The sequence below is a fragment of the Peromyscus eremicus genome, chromosome 17 (genome assembly GCF_949786415.1).
Source record: "Peromyscus eremicus chromosome 17, PerEre_H2_v1, whole genome shotgun sequence".
Lineage (NCBI taxonomy): Eukaryota > Metazoa > Chordata > Mammalia > Rodentia > Cricetidae > Peromyscus > Peromyscus eremicus.
The window spans coordinates 37,273,320-37,288,371 of NC_081433.1; positions in this window are offsets into that span (position 1 = coordinate 37,273,320).

Sequence of the window (15,052 nt, forward strand, 5' to 3'; positions counted from 1 at the left end):
CCACCTGTAACTGCAGCTCTAGAGTGTGATGACCTCTCACTTCTTCTATGGGTACCTGCCTGCACGTGTTTATGTACACACAAGCACATGAACATACACCCCTGTGTTCATTCTATATGAAAATATCTCTTACATTCTAAGAGACTAGAACTTTGGTTGGACCTCAGAGCCAGAGTTAATGGTACATGTTAATGACAGTTAAATGTCACTGAAGACGTAAGACTGCTATCCTACTGTCGTCTGCAGCCTGTTTGTTAAGAGAATAGTGTAACAATCAGCCATGCTTACCCGAGACTTCCCATGTAATCAGCTTTTGCAACCTATGTTAATGCATAGCTGTGACCATAAGCTATGTGCTCTTCCAGGCTCCTCACCCAGAACAATATAGGTGTATCATTTGCAAAAAGCAGTAAATACAGGTTGAAGTAATCTTTTAAAATTAATATCCACTGTAAATGTTGAATGTAATATTTGGATATTGATTACTAAACAATGATATTTGTAGTATTATTTGTTGTCTGGGTCAGTTGGGATTGGTTGGGGCCAGTGATTTAAGCCCTTCTTAAAGATGTCTGTAAAGTACCCCGTCCCTTCCCCATGTGATGCCTTCTGTACTATTCAATAACAACAGAGCAAAGCCCTTTGTTAAAGACAAGCACAGACTGACACACAGATACACACTGATAGGCATGGATAGACACACAGAACACACAGTGACAGTCACAGAGACAGATTCATAAGACAGCCTCTAGGCAGGCACAGACTCAGACTCATCCGACAGCCAGAGGACAGAAGACATAGGGAACAAAAAGAAGAGAATTCAAATCTGGACTTGCTCTTGGTTAGATGACTCCAGGGGGAAATACTGTTATTACTTTCCTTAATGCGACACCGATGTGTTATGGGTGACTCAGAGCTAATCACTCATGTGTTTAATCCATGCATAACCCAAGTAAGTTTTTTTTCCTAATCTTAAAAAAACCTTCTCCTTTGAAAAGGAAAAAAAAAGACAATGGTTTGAAATCCTCATTAATACCAGGTATTACCATTCTAATTTTCCTCTGAATGCAAAGTATTCTAACAGCTCTGTTGTTCGTTTCATTTGCATATCTCAAATTACTAATGATGCTGATCCTCTCATGTTTAATAGAGCTTGACCCTCATCTAAGCAGGTCCCTTTACTAGACCACTCAGTCTTTACTATATATAACTCACAATGTGCAACTCAGAGGCACAGAGAGCTGGGAAACCTTTACCCTAGGAAAGGTTCCAAGGCTAGGGTACCAGTGAGGACAACATAGAAAAGTCTGGCCTCTACTATTGAAGGGATCCAGAATAGGTTAGTCTAAAATATGCCACTTTGCCATGAGCAGTATTTTGGGTTGAAAGCCACTGAAAATCAGTAGATGTAGGAAAAGCTATGCTCTCTTTTTCCTGCTTGAAGACCAGTAGTCAAACTCCCTGTGGGAGGCTTTCTCCCCAAATTCTGTGCCAGGAGGAGCTGATCAGAAACAGAGCAGCACCAAGATGGATGTACGTAAGCACCCCCTACCACTGCTTTCCCCTATGTCTCCTAATCACTTTCTCAACCCCACTTCTGTCTGTCACAATGACGTTATGAGACCCCTGGGCTTCACGGCACTAGTTATTGGGATGCTTTATTACATAACAGTGGATAAATGAAACACACAATGACTTTTCCGTTACTCCCCCCACTCCAAGTACCGCTCTCTACGTCCTTGTCTTTCCAAACGGAAGACTGAATGGGTCGTCAGGCTGCTCCGCTCTTCTTCCTGCATTTCAGCTGGCGTCAGAACAAATTTCACAGATGAATTAGCTTTCTAGAGCTGTTGTAAGAAGTTATCATAAACTTGGTGGCTTAAAATACAAGTTATCCTCTTAGATTTCTGGAGACCAAAAGTTTCAAGCAGCACATAACAAGGGATACCGTGTCTCTGCAAACTTTCTGGTGTCCTCAGACATTCTTGGCTTATGGCTGTACCACTCCAACCTCCACCTCTGTCTTCATGTGATCTTCTCTGTGTCCTTTCCTTTTCTTGTGGAGATGTCCATCATTGTAATTAGGGCCCACCTTATGGCCACCATGACTTATTTTTGAATGGATTCAGAAGTAGAAGCTCTTAGCAAGGACAGCTGATGATGTCTCTTGGCAATCTGAAGTTTAACATGTTCTGCACTCTTCTTATTTTTCTTAATGTGTTGTATCTTCAGAGCTAGAAGTCAGGACACATGGAGTAACAAGACATGGAGTCTTGGGGACTTTGCTCCTGGGCTTCTTCTCTTCTTTGTTTAAGGGCTTTCTGACAACATTTTGGCAGACATCATCTTCTGTAGAGAGATTGGAAAACTTTTGGATTCCGCTAGCTCTTCAGGACCCCAACCTCTGAGACACAGTAGTATCTGTCAGTCCAGGAATAGCTCTCCCTGCTTTTCTTCTTCTTTACAATAGCCAAGTTGAGAATACACAGATTGGAATCCACAATGCATTCCTGAGAAGACTTCCACATCTCAACAGTTCTCCTTGGTCTCTCTAACAAGAACACCCCTTACTCAACAGCAGGTACATTCTGCTGTGGGCCAAGTCCCCTTACTTCCTGAGAAAACCTTGTTTGTCATTCCCACTATGGACTCAGACCACAGAACCCGTCTACCTTCACCCAGAGCATCAGCAGCTACTCCTGCGGCTGGGCTTCTCGTGGAAAGTGCAAAGCTTGCATTCGTCATCCACGTCAGTGAGTTTCTGACAGAGGGCGGCTGGAAGGGGGCTTTTCAGCCTCCTCATGATACAGCTGTTGCTTAGGAGGCACCACAGGAAAAAAAAGCCTGATTTCTTTTTGAGGTCATATTATGGTTGTATCTGAAAATATCCGATTTTTAAAAAGGTTCTCATTCTCATGATGTTTTAGTCAAATTTCCACTGGAGTGACGAAATGCCAGAGATGGACCAAATAGGAAGAACGGGTCCCGAAGTCTCAGGCCATGGCTGTCTGGCAACCAGTCAAGTCTGTGAGAAGTAGAACACCGTGGTGGGGAGCATGCAGTGGAGCAATGCTGTTCATATTATGAATAGAGGAGAGAGGAGAAAAGGAGAAAGGATAGAGGAAAGACAGGGAGGGGTGGGTTCTCCTCAAGGGCACATCCTCAAGGACCAGTAGGTATCATCTTGGAAGGTCTACACCAGTCTCCTCAAGGGCACATCCTCAAGGACCAGTAGGTATCATCTTGGAAGGTCTACACCAGTCTCCTCAAGGGCACATCCTCAATGACCAGTAGGTATCATCTTGGAAGGTTTACACCAGTTCCAAGAAGCACCATCAGCTGAGGACCATTCCTTCAATACATGAACTTTTGAAGGACATTTAAGACTCAAACAACATTTCCCTTTTAGTTCCTGAAGATTCTTGTCAGTCTCAAAATGCAAACAATGTTGGTTCCATCCCAAGCATCTTTATAATCTTAATCGGACTGCTCAAAAGACCAAGCGAATTCCCCTTTGAGACTCAAGATAAATTCTCAGCTACAAGCTCCCACGTACAAGAAGTCATTTTTTTTTTCTGAAGCAGCATAATTCCTAACTGCATTCTAAATACTTATTATTATTCCCACAGATTATACTACAGGTATAGCGCTTACCCTTTACCTTTGCAGCAGATATGAGACCATTACAGAAAGCCACAATTGGTCAAAATGCAGAGACCAACTGACTGTAGGACGCCCGGCCCCATTAATATATCTATAACACAGCTCCTACACCTAAGGATCAGAGAACATCCTGGAAGACAGCCGGAAAGACTGTAAGAGCCAATAGTCCAGGAAGTCTGCTGTGACATTGTGTCTTCTAGACACAACAGTTACATCCATGAAATCTCAACAAGGTGACAGCCTAAGCAAGACCTCCATAATTCCAATGCCAGTTGACTACCCACTGTGAGTGGAGGGAAGTCTCATGGGCCCTCCCCTTAGATGAAGAACTACAAACAAGGAATTACTGCTGAGAGACAGAGAATCGGTCTTCCCCAGGGATGAGGCCCCTACCTGATTATCCAATACCCAGTGGTCAGTCTAAAAACATACACACACAAACAACAATAAACAGACTTAACATGTTATGTTTAATTAAAGAAAAAGAGGGCATGCATTTGAGAGGGAGTAGAGTGTGGGATCATGGGAGGGCTGGAGGGAGGAAGGGGGAAATGATATAATATTTTGATTAGAAATAAAATAAACAAGTTCCATACTTCCAATAAACAATGGCGCAAGGGAAGTACCGTCATTCAGAAGGGGAGGTAGAGTCATGGAAAGGAAGGATCAGGTCAAAAGCAAGATGGGAACTCAGTTCAACAAATACTAAAACCTGTACCTCCGTGACTAACACCTGTATACATGAAACTGTGGTATGAGCTCAGTAGGGTTGCAGCAGCCCCCCTTCTTTCTGGAAGGAGCCCATGCATTTCTTTCTTCAGCTGGCTCCATTTGCTGCCTACACAGTCAAGGTTCCTGATCTTCCTGGGGTTTCCAATGCAGGCTCAGCTCCTGTCTCGTAGCTTCACACATCACCTTTTAGAGGCTGCCTGGGAGACTCTTGTTCTGCCACAGGCTGCCTAGACTTCCAGAGCCTCTTTCACAACTTCATTGGAAGCCTCCGTGAACCCATGACTCACGCATTCTGTGTTCAGGCGAAACCAGAATCAAATAGGGGGAATCCAGTTTCTGGGGCTGACTTCAGCAGTAGCTGGGTCTACTTGGAGCCGACTCCAGCAGCCTCTCAGTGCCTAGACAGCTAAATATGGGCAAACAAACCCAGGGAAATGATTTAGTGGGTGGCTCAGAGTGAGAGCAGTATACCACAGGGGTCTCTCTCTCTCTTTTTTAAATCAAAACCTTAAACCTGAGAACCTGGGTGGGTCTTGCTGATTCCTGCCATGCCCTGGGGCATCTTTTCTAAGGTTACAATGCAAAGAAATGAGGTCCTTTGTTTGCTTGGATTTATCTTCATTTGTTATTTCACACACATATAAAATGTAGGTTGGTTTTTTTTCATCCCAGGCACCCTCACCTAACCCCCATCCCATATTCCCCGAACCCGCTCTCCTTCCTCATGCCCTTCCTATCTTGTTTGTGGTGATTCACTTGAGTTTGATCAGTACCGCCAGCATGAGCAAGCTGGCTTTATGGTTGTGGTCAAATGTTGCTCATTTCTTCAGCAGACTCACCTTCCTTGGCTACAACTTTAAAATTATTACGCTTTGACTATCAACTATTTCCCATGGGCCGGTTGGTGCCTTAATAGTTCGGTCTCCAGCTAGTTCTGCAAGCTTCATAAGGTAGGACCTACTGGAGAAAGTTAAACACTTACGTAGGTCCTGGGGATCTTGTCCCTGGCCCCTTCTTGTCCTTTACTATGCTTCCTGTCCGCTATGAAGTGAAGAGTTTCTCTACTTCTACCACCCGCCTTGTTCTGTGAACTGCAGGGAGCCAGGCCTCCGCCCACGGAAACTCTTAAGACCATGAGCTAACTGCCAGCCTTCGTTTATATCTGCCATTCTCAATCTGTGGTCGTGACCCCTTTGGGAGTCAAACGACCCTCCCACAGGGGTCTCATACCAGATATTTACTTTATGATTCATAACAGTAGAAAAATCACAGTTCCGAAATAGCAATGAAAATAATTTTATGGTTGGAGGTCACCACAACATGAGGAACTGTATGTACTAAAGGGTCGCAGCATTAGGAAGGTTGAGAATCACTGCTTTGAGTTATTGTCTCCGGTATTTGGTCACAGGGACACTAAAACTGCCCGATACAAACACCCTCTTTTCCTCTCTGCTGAGTGCTCCTGATTCTTACTGCAAATCTGCATGAAGGGTGTGCCCATGCCCCAGCCTGAATGCTCTGCTACATTAGCACTTTCTCACCAGATAAAAGGCCATCACCCTTAAGCTCCGCCACTTACCACGCCTCAGAGCTTGCCAAATGTAGCCAAGTTGTTTGCCAGAATGTACCATGAATGGCTTCTTAATCAGTCCCCTAAGAGACCTTGTTTCTAGCTGATACCATATCAACGTGGTTTTTTTCTTACCGTCCACATTCCTATCTGCATTCTGGGTTTGAGATCCCGCCTCATCTGCCCATTAAACATCACTCACAGCAGCTGATGCTTTCACAAAACTTCCCTAATGCATCCCGCATTGAGATTGGCCTGAACTATGTAGTAGTCATCTCAATTTACGCATACCGTTGATTTCAGCTGACTCCACTTCGCGGTACCAGGTTTTCCCTGTCAGTCAGGTGTAGTGGATAGCCATTCCAACCTTGATCTGGAAGTTCCAACCCCCCATTGAGGCTTCGGTAACTGTCACACCTACAAGGCTGGGCCAAAAGAGGACCTTGAAGACCTGAGATCCGGATGTGCTGTCTCTCTTGATTCCTGGACCCTGGACGCTAGAGGTAGACCAAGCAGAGTTCTCCAGAGAACACCGCTGGACTGCGCTGCATCTTTCCCAGACCCTGTGACCTACCTATCCCTTCATTTGTAAGTTACGCCACTAATAAACCTCCCTTTTAACTACATGGAGTGGCCTTAATAATTTCACCAATAGTCAGGTTTCTGCTACTGTGACAAAGTAATGGTGATAGATTCATGTACAGAGTTTATTTTGGTCCTTGGTTCCTGAGGTTTCAGCCCACAGTTTCTTTGGGCTTTGGTAAGGTAGAATCACATTGGGGAGAAGGTGGTAGAGGAAAGGCGCTAACATCATGGTGGGAAGGAGTTAGAGTGAGGAGTGGGCTTGGGTACTGATAGCCAGCCCCTTTAAAGGCACATCCCCAAGAGACGTCCCTTACTTCCCCGCTAGGCCCCTCCTCCCAAAGTTTTCGCTTCCAATAAAAGAGCTTTCCAGGGAATTTAAGATATACACTGTAATGCGTGAAGTTCAGGGGATGTTTTAACTTTTGACAAAAAGTTGCAAACATCAAGACAAAAGTAACTCCTTTTTTTCTGTAACAGTTTGAATCCCATGTTCTCAGTTCACCAAACAATGGATCCATCGGAAGTTTAAACTTTGTTTCTTTTGGATAATGAGGATTTGGGGGAGTTTCTCTCATTTATTTATTTTTATTTTATGTGTATAGTCTTTCTTTTTCTTCTTTCTTTCTCTCTCTCTCTTCCTTCCTTCCTTCCTTCCTTCCTTCCTTCCTTCCTTCCTTCCTTCTTTCTTTCTTTTTTTCTTTCTTTCCCTGCATACAGTGCCCATGGAGGCTAGAAAAGGATGTCAGATCCTCGGGAACTGGAGCTACAGGTGTGAGCTGCCATGTGAGTGCTGGGAACCCAGCCCACGTCCTTTGGAAGAGCAACCGGTTCTCTTAGCAGCTGAGCCCTTTCCAGCATTTTTTTTCCTGTGCTCTGTAAGACAGTGATGAGACCGGGGCATAGCATGAGGCTAATGGTACTTACTCTGCAGGATCGGAGACTTGCTTGGGCTGCTTCTAATGCATGGCACGCACATGTGGTGTGTGTGTGTGTGTGTGTGTGTGTGTGTGTGTGTGTGTGTGAATGTGTTCAAATGGTCATGTGTTCATGAAATTTGCAACAGCAGGGTACTTGACAAGTTGAAAGGACTGACTTTTCATCTTGGCTTCCTTTCTGTTTCTATTTCCCTCATGTTTGGTGTTAGTATTGGGAGTGACCCTGAGTATCTTTGTACTTGCCTTTATGACATTTGTGTAGGGAAAGCATTTAGTTTGGGTTAAATGGGACATATTTATGTGGTTTCTGTCAGGCAATTTCACATATGGTTGAGTTATGAATAGCCACCATGCTGAGGAATGGCTTCCAGGAATACTCCCAAGCCCACAGAGCTGATTTGCCCAGTGTCAAGACATGAATGTGCAGAGCCAGAGAAAGCATGGCAATCTGTGCCAGCACTGGGAGTGTGTGGAGAGTGGAGGATACGCAGGGCTGGAAACACAGAAAGCCAGAAGCTAGTATGTGGGAAGTTCTTCCATTCATCAGAGTAAAGGATTAGATTTCCAGTGATGCCTATTCCAAAGTGTGTTTCTTCCCAGTTAAGGATAACTCTGGTAATGCAGCATATATGAGTTCGCCATATTATGCTTTGGTTTTTCATAGCATTTTCATGAGATTGAAGAAAAAGGGTGGTGATATAACTCAGTTGTAATGGGTTTTAGTCACAGCATTGCATGAAATAGGTGTGATAGCTGGGTGGTGGCAGCACATGCCTTTAATACCAGCACTTAGGAGGCAGAGTCAGGAGGATCACTGTGAGTCTGAGGCCAGCCTGGTCTACAAAGCAAGTTCTAGAACAGCCAGGGCTACTAGAGAAACCCTGTCTTGGAGGGGGCATTAAAACAACAACCAACCAAATACTTCATAGTTCATGCCTATAATCCCAGTACTTAGGAGATGGAAGCAGAAAGATCAGAAGTTTAAGGTCATTCTTGACTACATAGTTAATTTGAGGCCTGAGATGTATGAAACCCTGTGTTAGTATTGGGCACAATCTCTAACAGAATTACAGACATAACTATATCTACAAGTCTTATATGAAAAAAAGACTATATAAGTTTCCCCAAACATGAAAACAATCCCAATGTTTATTACAACATTAATGATAAATTTGTGAAATGCAGTCTTTTGTAAATTCCTCAATAATGAAAGCATGTTTTGATTAATTGTATAAGGAAAAGACTGCACAATATTTTTGTTCTTTCCATTTAAATATGACATTATAGGTAGGTATGGTTGCATACACCTGATATATTAGCATTCATGAGGCTGAGGCAGTATTGTGAACTTGAGGCTAGCCTATGTTATTTAGTGAGATGCTACCTCAAAAATATATATTATTAGATTATTACAAAGTAGATAATAATTATATGGAGAAAGTACAAAAGAGGTGTTTTAAGTATCCAATTAATAAATATTTCAAGTTTCATGATATATGACTTATACTGTGATGGTTTGAAGGAAAATGGCCCCCAAAGGGAGTGACACTATTAGGAGGTATGACCTTTTTGCAAGAAGTATGTCACTGTGGGGGCGGGCATTGAGGTCTCTTTTGCTCAAGCTTCCCTCAGTGTGACTTTCAGTCGACTTCCTGTTGCCAGCAAGAGGTAGCACTCTCAGCTCCAGCACCACATCTGCCTGCACACTGCCATGCTCCCCTTCATGATCATAATGGGCTAAACTTCTGAAACTATAAATGAGTCACCCCAATGAAATGTTTTCTTTATAAGAGTTACTGTGGTCACGGTCTCTCTTCACAGCAACAGAAACCCTAAGACATTCATGTTGACAAATTTTAGTTATAAATATTAAAGCTCATTTCGAATTTGTAATTGCAATTTTGCATTTTCTCTTAAAGCATATGTCCCAGTTGTGTGGGCTTTTGGATGCCACAAATTCTAAATCTAATTATGTATTTCTCTTAATCTGTTCAAGGCAGATAGGAATTTTCATTAGTTTTTCTTCTACATTTTCTATCAAGTACTTGCCCCAGTAATAGGCTTCTGGCTGCTCTCTGTGATTTTTTTCAAGCTATTGGCCAAAACAGAAAGCTAGCTTGTATAAGGCTTTCTGTGGATTGGGTCTCTTGATGGTCAAAACATGAATGAGTTTTAATATGGAGGAGGGCTTTTCTTAGGAAGGGATTCTTGCCTCATTCATCCTTGAGTGAGGTGAAGGGCAAACAAATCACTGTGGGGAAAAAGCAGGGGGTCTGGTTACGGTTCTTAGACTGTAAGAAGCTTGTCAAGAAGTTATCCTGAGCTTTGGAATCAGAAAGACAATATTTCTTCCAGGTGTGAAGCCCTTGAATATGTCTGTGAAGAAATATTAACTCTTGAGAAGTGGGAACATCAAAGGTTGGTTTTACTTAACATTTTTAGAATTAACTAGGAGACAGGGCTGTTTGCTGAATTTTCCCAAGTCTGTGGTGTGATCAAAATCTTTCCAGAATTGAAGGATAATTGTCTTAGGGTTTTCATTACTATGAAAAGACACCATGACTATGGTAACTCTTATTTGGGGTGGCTTATTTACGGTTTTTGAGGTTTAGTCCATTGTCACGATGAGCAGCATGGTGGCGTATAGGCAGACTTGGTGCTGGAGCTGAAAGTGCTACATCTCAGGCAAGAGGAAGTCAACAGACAAACTGGGTGGTCTTGAGCATTAAAGCCCACCCCCACAGTGACACACTTCCTCCACCAAGGCCACACCCACACCAACAAAGCCACACTTCCTAATAGTGCCACTCCCTATGAGATTATGGGGACCAATTACATTCCAACTACCACAATGATGTTAAACTATAGGAAGCATTTTAAAGGTCCTGGGAGATGCTGGAGTGATGCTGTCTTATGTTAGCCCAGGCTACAATAAGGTTAGGTGAATGAGGAAGAGCCCAAGAAGCCCAGACCTCTAATCTGGCAGAGTTTTTCCTGTGGGTCTTGTTGTACAGTCATGATGTGCACTAGATGACTGAAGGCCTATGGGGAAACAAAGGAAACTAAAAGTTTCATGTTAGCTATTATGTATGGCAGGCATCCTTAGGGGAAACTCATTTTAACATACTTCAAAGGATCTTTGGTGTTTCAGCTAAAGGTTTATGATGACAAGGCGAGCATGCCCAGAGACCCTCTGGTTCACCATGCTTAGTGGTGCAAGTTGAGCATGCCTACAAATGTTACTGTCTGTCATTTTAAGCTTTTAAATGTATACTCCATGACCTTGATGTGGCCACCATCTTTCTTTCTTAATTACAATTGAGCATGCTCAAGACTATATTTACTTACCGAGCATGCTCAAGAATATATTTACTTACTTACTTACTTATTTACTTAGCATGCTCAAGAATGCCCCTTCCCTCTAACGTGCTTTGAATGAATATGTGTAGACCTTCCCAACAAAACCCCCATGCACTCATTGTTAGAAAAATGCATTACTCTGTTAACTTCTGGGCTCTTTTTACCCGCCACAAAGAATAAATCTGTTTCTTGGGAGAGCTTGATTTGACTTCGTACTCACCAAGAGGTGAAGCCATGACGTTCAGGTATGGCAGCATTGCTCCACACACTATCAACAACACATAACATCTCTCCTCTAGAGGCACCGTCAGCTCGCCCCAATTCTTTGAGAGGAGCAGAGAGAGAAGTTAGTGTGATTCCGCAGATGGAAGAGCTCCAAACTATGCACAGGTGTTCTCACATTTTTATAATCGTGTCTCATGCCTGAAAGTTCTCTGTGATCACCAGGGGTATGAAGGAACTCAATAATAAAAGCTAGGAATCCGCCAGGCGGTGGTGGCGCACGCCTTTAATCCCAGCACTAGGGAGGCAGAGGCAGGCGGATCTCTGTGAGTTCGAGGCCAGCCTGGGCTACCAAGTGAGTTCCAGGAAAGGCGCAAAGCTACACAGAGAAACCTTGTCTCGAAAAAAAAAAAAAAACAAAAAACAAAAAACAAAAAACAAGCAAACAAAAAAAGCTAGGAATCCTGTGATGTGAAGCTCAAAAAGAAGGTAGCTTCGGAGTCACTGGTGTCATGTGCCACTTCCTACAGCACAGAGCAGGCTCTGGTGGTTTTGACATGTGTGTAACATGGCTAGAAGGGTGTGTGAATTAGCAGCTTGTACATGCACAGGAGCCCCCCTTTCCCCAACTCCCAAGGATTTTCTAGATGCTTCAGAGGACTGAAAACGTCAGTGATGCTGGAGTCTCCTGCTCCTCAGATAGGCAGCTGAACAACTGGGGATGAAAAGATCAGGTTTGCTACTAAAAATGAGCATGATTTAGCAGTAGAGTGAGCTGGCTCAGTGGGTAAAGGCACTTGCTGCTAAGCCTGAGGCCCTGAGTTCAAGGTGAAGGGCCTGTGTGGTGGAAGGAGGGAACCAGTCCCATAAGCTGTCCTCTGACCTCCACGTGTACAGTGTGGCAGCAGTACCTGTGTGAGAACACACACACACACACACACACACACACACACACTAATTAATTAATTAATTAATTAATTAATAATGTGATGAAGGAGAGTGACCTGGGCTTGAGTCTGAGCTCAGCTATACATTACTCCTGTAGACTTACCCTCTCTGAACTTCAGTTTCTTAAAAACGTTTTTGTTGTTGTTGTTGTTTTAATTATGGGTATATATGTCTCAGAGTGAGTATGTGTACTTGTGTGTCGGGGCCTACAGAGGACGGAAGAGTGGGTCTGATCCCCTGGAGCTCAAGTTACAAGTGGTTGTAAGGCACCCAAACTGGGTGCTGGGAACTGAACTTGGATGCTCTGCTAAATTTCGGTTTATCTGTGTTGTACATGACCGAATATTTTTGTGTCACACACTCAGAAGTTGTTGTCAAGATTATGTGTAGGATTAGACAAGTTGAAAACACTCAGTGACACACTGCATGGATTCATTTATACCTGTAAGTTCTTAAAACCGTGGTTACGAATACATTATAAAACAAGTGGGCTTTTTAAAATAAAACTTTTTATTGATTTCCTTGTGGATTTCACCTCATGTGCCCCAAACCCACTTGTCTCCCCGTCCCTTCGTTATCATCCTTTGCCCTTGCAACCTACTCCCTAAAATAAAATAAAATAAAATAAAAAGACAAAAACAAAAAACAATCTCATGGTGGAAGCTGTAGTGTGGCCCAGTGAGTCACAAGTACATCTTCACTTGCAAATGTTCATTGGTCTGATTCCAGGCCTCTGGCTTCTGCTACACTATCAATGCTGGATCCTCCCTGGGACTCCTCTTGGATATCCTGTTGTTGCCTGTGTCATGGAGATCCTGCAGCTTCGGATCTGCTGGACTGGCCCCTTCACATGCTCCAGCAGATCATAGATGGGGTGGATGTTAGAGTAAGTAAACTCAGTCCGGGATCCGGGCCTGGGTAGTAGCTGAGCTGCTCAGCCCGCCAGCTCTCCCCCATCCTCACCAGCAGGGTGAGCTCTCCAGCATTTCCCAGGTTAGCTTAGGCCATGCTGCAGGCAGCGAGGGGAGGGGCTGGGTCTCCTGCTTTCACACTCTGCAGGCTCACTGGTCACCCACACCACCAAGGCCAGCTCTACTGTGCTGCCCAGGGCAGGTGCAGGGCCCACTCTCTGCTGTACTGAAGCTGGTGAGGGGCGGGACCAGTTCTGACCAGTTCTTCCACTCTCGTCCTCCTGAGGCCAGCTCTCCAACCTGCCACAGCATGGCAGACAAGGGGTGGAGGGGTGGACCAGCCAGCTCTCCCTCCCTACCAAGTGGGTAGCCGGCTCACCTACCCACTACCACCAGGGCCAGCCTTACCATGCTGCCCGGGCAAGGTGTGGGGCCAGCTCTCCCGAACTTTTATTTTTTCTCTATATTTTTCACTCAAAGCATATGAATCACTTCTAATGGTTTCCTGACTGTTTGTTTGTTTGTTTGTTTGTTTATTAGGTTTGAAGAGACATTTTGGTAGAGGTCCGTTATCTAATTACATCCCATTACGGTCCCCATAAATGGCTGTGAATCTCCAACGGACAGCATTAGACCCATGGGTGAGCGCAAAGGCAGTTCTGATAAATGGTTAAAATTCCTTCTATCAACAAATACCAGCTGTGGAATCTTCCCCATAAAAGCTCATCCCCAGCTTCCTCGGAATTCTTAAGTAACTAAAAGAGCATCTAGGACTTGCTAGAAGTAATGACCGCACTTGTTAAGGAAGAAATAAACTAAAATGTACACACTCACAGCACATGTCCGGGGCTTGGAGGGCTGTGTCACTTGGTCAAGCAGTCCACAAAAGGAGCCTTCTGAGATCACAGGCCAGCAAGGGATTAGTTAGCACCATGTCTGATGGATTCCATTTGTTCTGTTAACGGTTCTTGCGCAATTGCAGGACTCTGTGTTCCCTTTCCGATAACTGCACAACAGCAACCCCTCTGGGTAGCTCTGGAAGTGGCTTCTGCTCCATGCCAGACGGACGTGTTCCCCCCGGGGATGACATCTTTTCCTACCGGCCGTGAGATCTCTAGGTAGGCTGCAAAGGAGAAAAGAAGTAGTCAGGCAGACCCGAGCTAGGGATCTTCCTCTGTCATTTGCTTTGTGCTTGTTTAAATCTCTTAATTTGCTATTGTTTTCTTCTGTAAAGTCGAAATGACAATAATAGTCTCTGTAGGATCATTGCGAAGGTTGAGCAAGACAATGTGTGTTAAACACTCAGCGCAATGTCTAGTAATATTAATCCTCTAACAAGTGGAGCTATTATATTCCTAAGAGCCAGAAGGGAATGTGCAACATCATTCCTTGGCATCTCCTGTCCCCAAATATTCTACCTCTGTTTAAAGTCTTCAAACACACACATACAAATATTTCCACTAGGGAATAGAATAATAAACAGAATGGCTTCTTCGCGACAGTAACCATTTAAGTGACTGGTTGGTCACTCTCTGAGTCAGCTGTGCTTTTATGGCATTTCTGGATACAGACAAGGGATGCCTCCCTGGTTTGTCGTCTGTGGAGAAGCAGCTCTGTAAAACAAAGAAAAGTGGGGCTCTTATTGATGGCGACACAAATACTTGGCGTTATTAATACGGTCGTTTCACTGCTGTAACAAACACCTAAGAAGCAGTTTGAAGGGGAAACAGCTAATTTTGCCTCACAGTTTCAGAAGTTTTAGCCTACGGTCCCCCCTCCCCTGGCTCTGTTGTTCTTTTGATTAATGATAATGGAGAAAACCGTAGCAGGGAGCACGTGGTAGGGCAAAGCAGCGAACCTCGAAGGGAATGAATGGGAGGCAGACGAGAGCTTAGCTTTCCAGAACATGCTCCCAGTGACTGACTTAACGTTTCCAGCACCTCCCAAAAATTGTGCTGTGAGCTGGCGATCAAGGCCTCCACAAGTGAGCCTGTGGAGGGAAATTCATATTCAAACCATAAAACACTCAGAAGCACCCAAAACATGCGTTATGCCTTTCATCCTATGCAAGACTGAAGAGGGGCGGGGTTGCCATGGACTACATATTTTATATACGTAACTATATA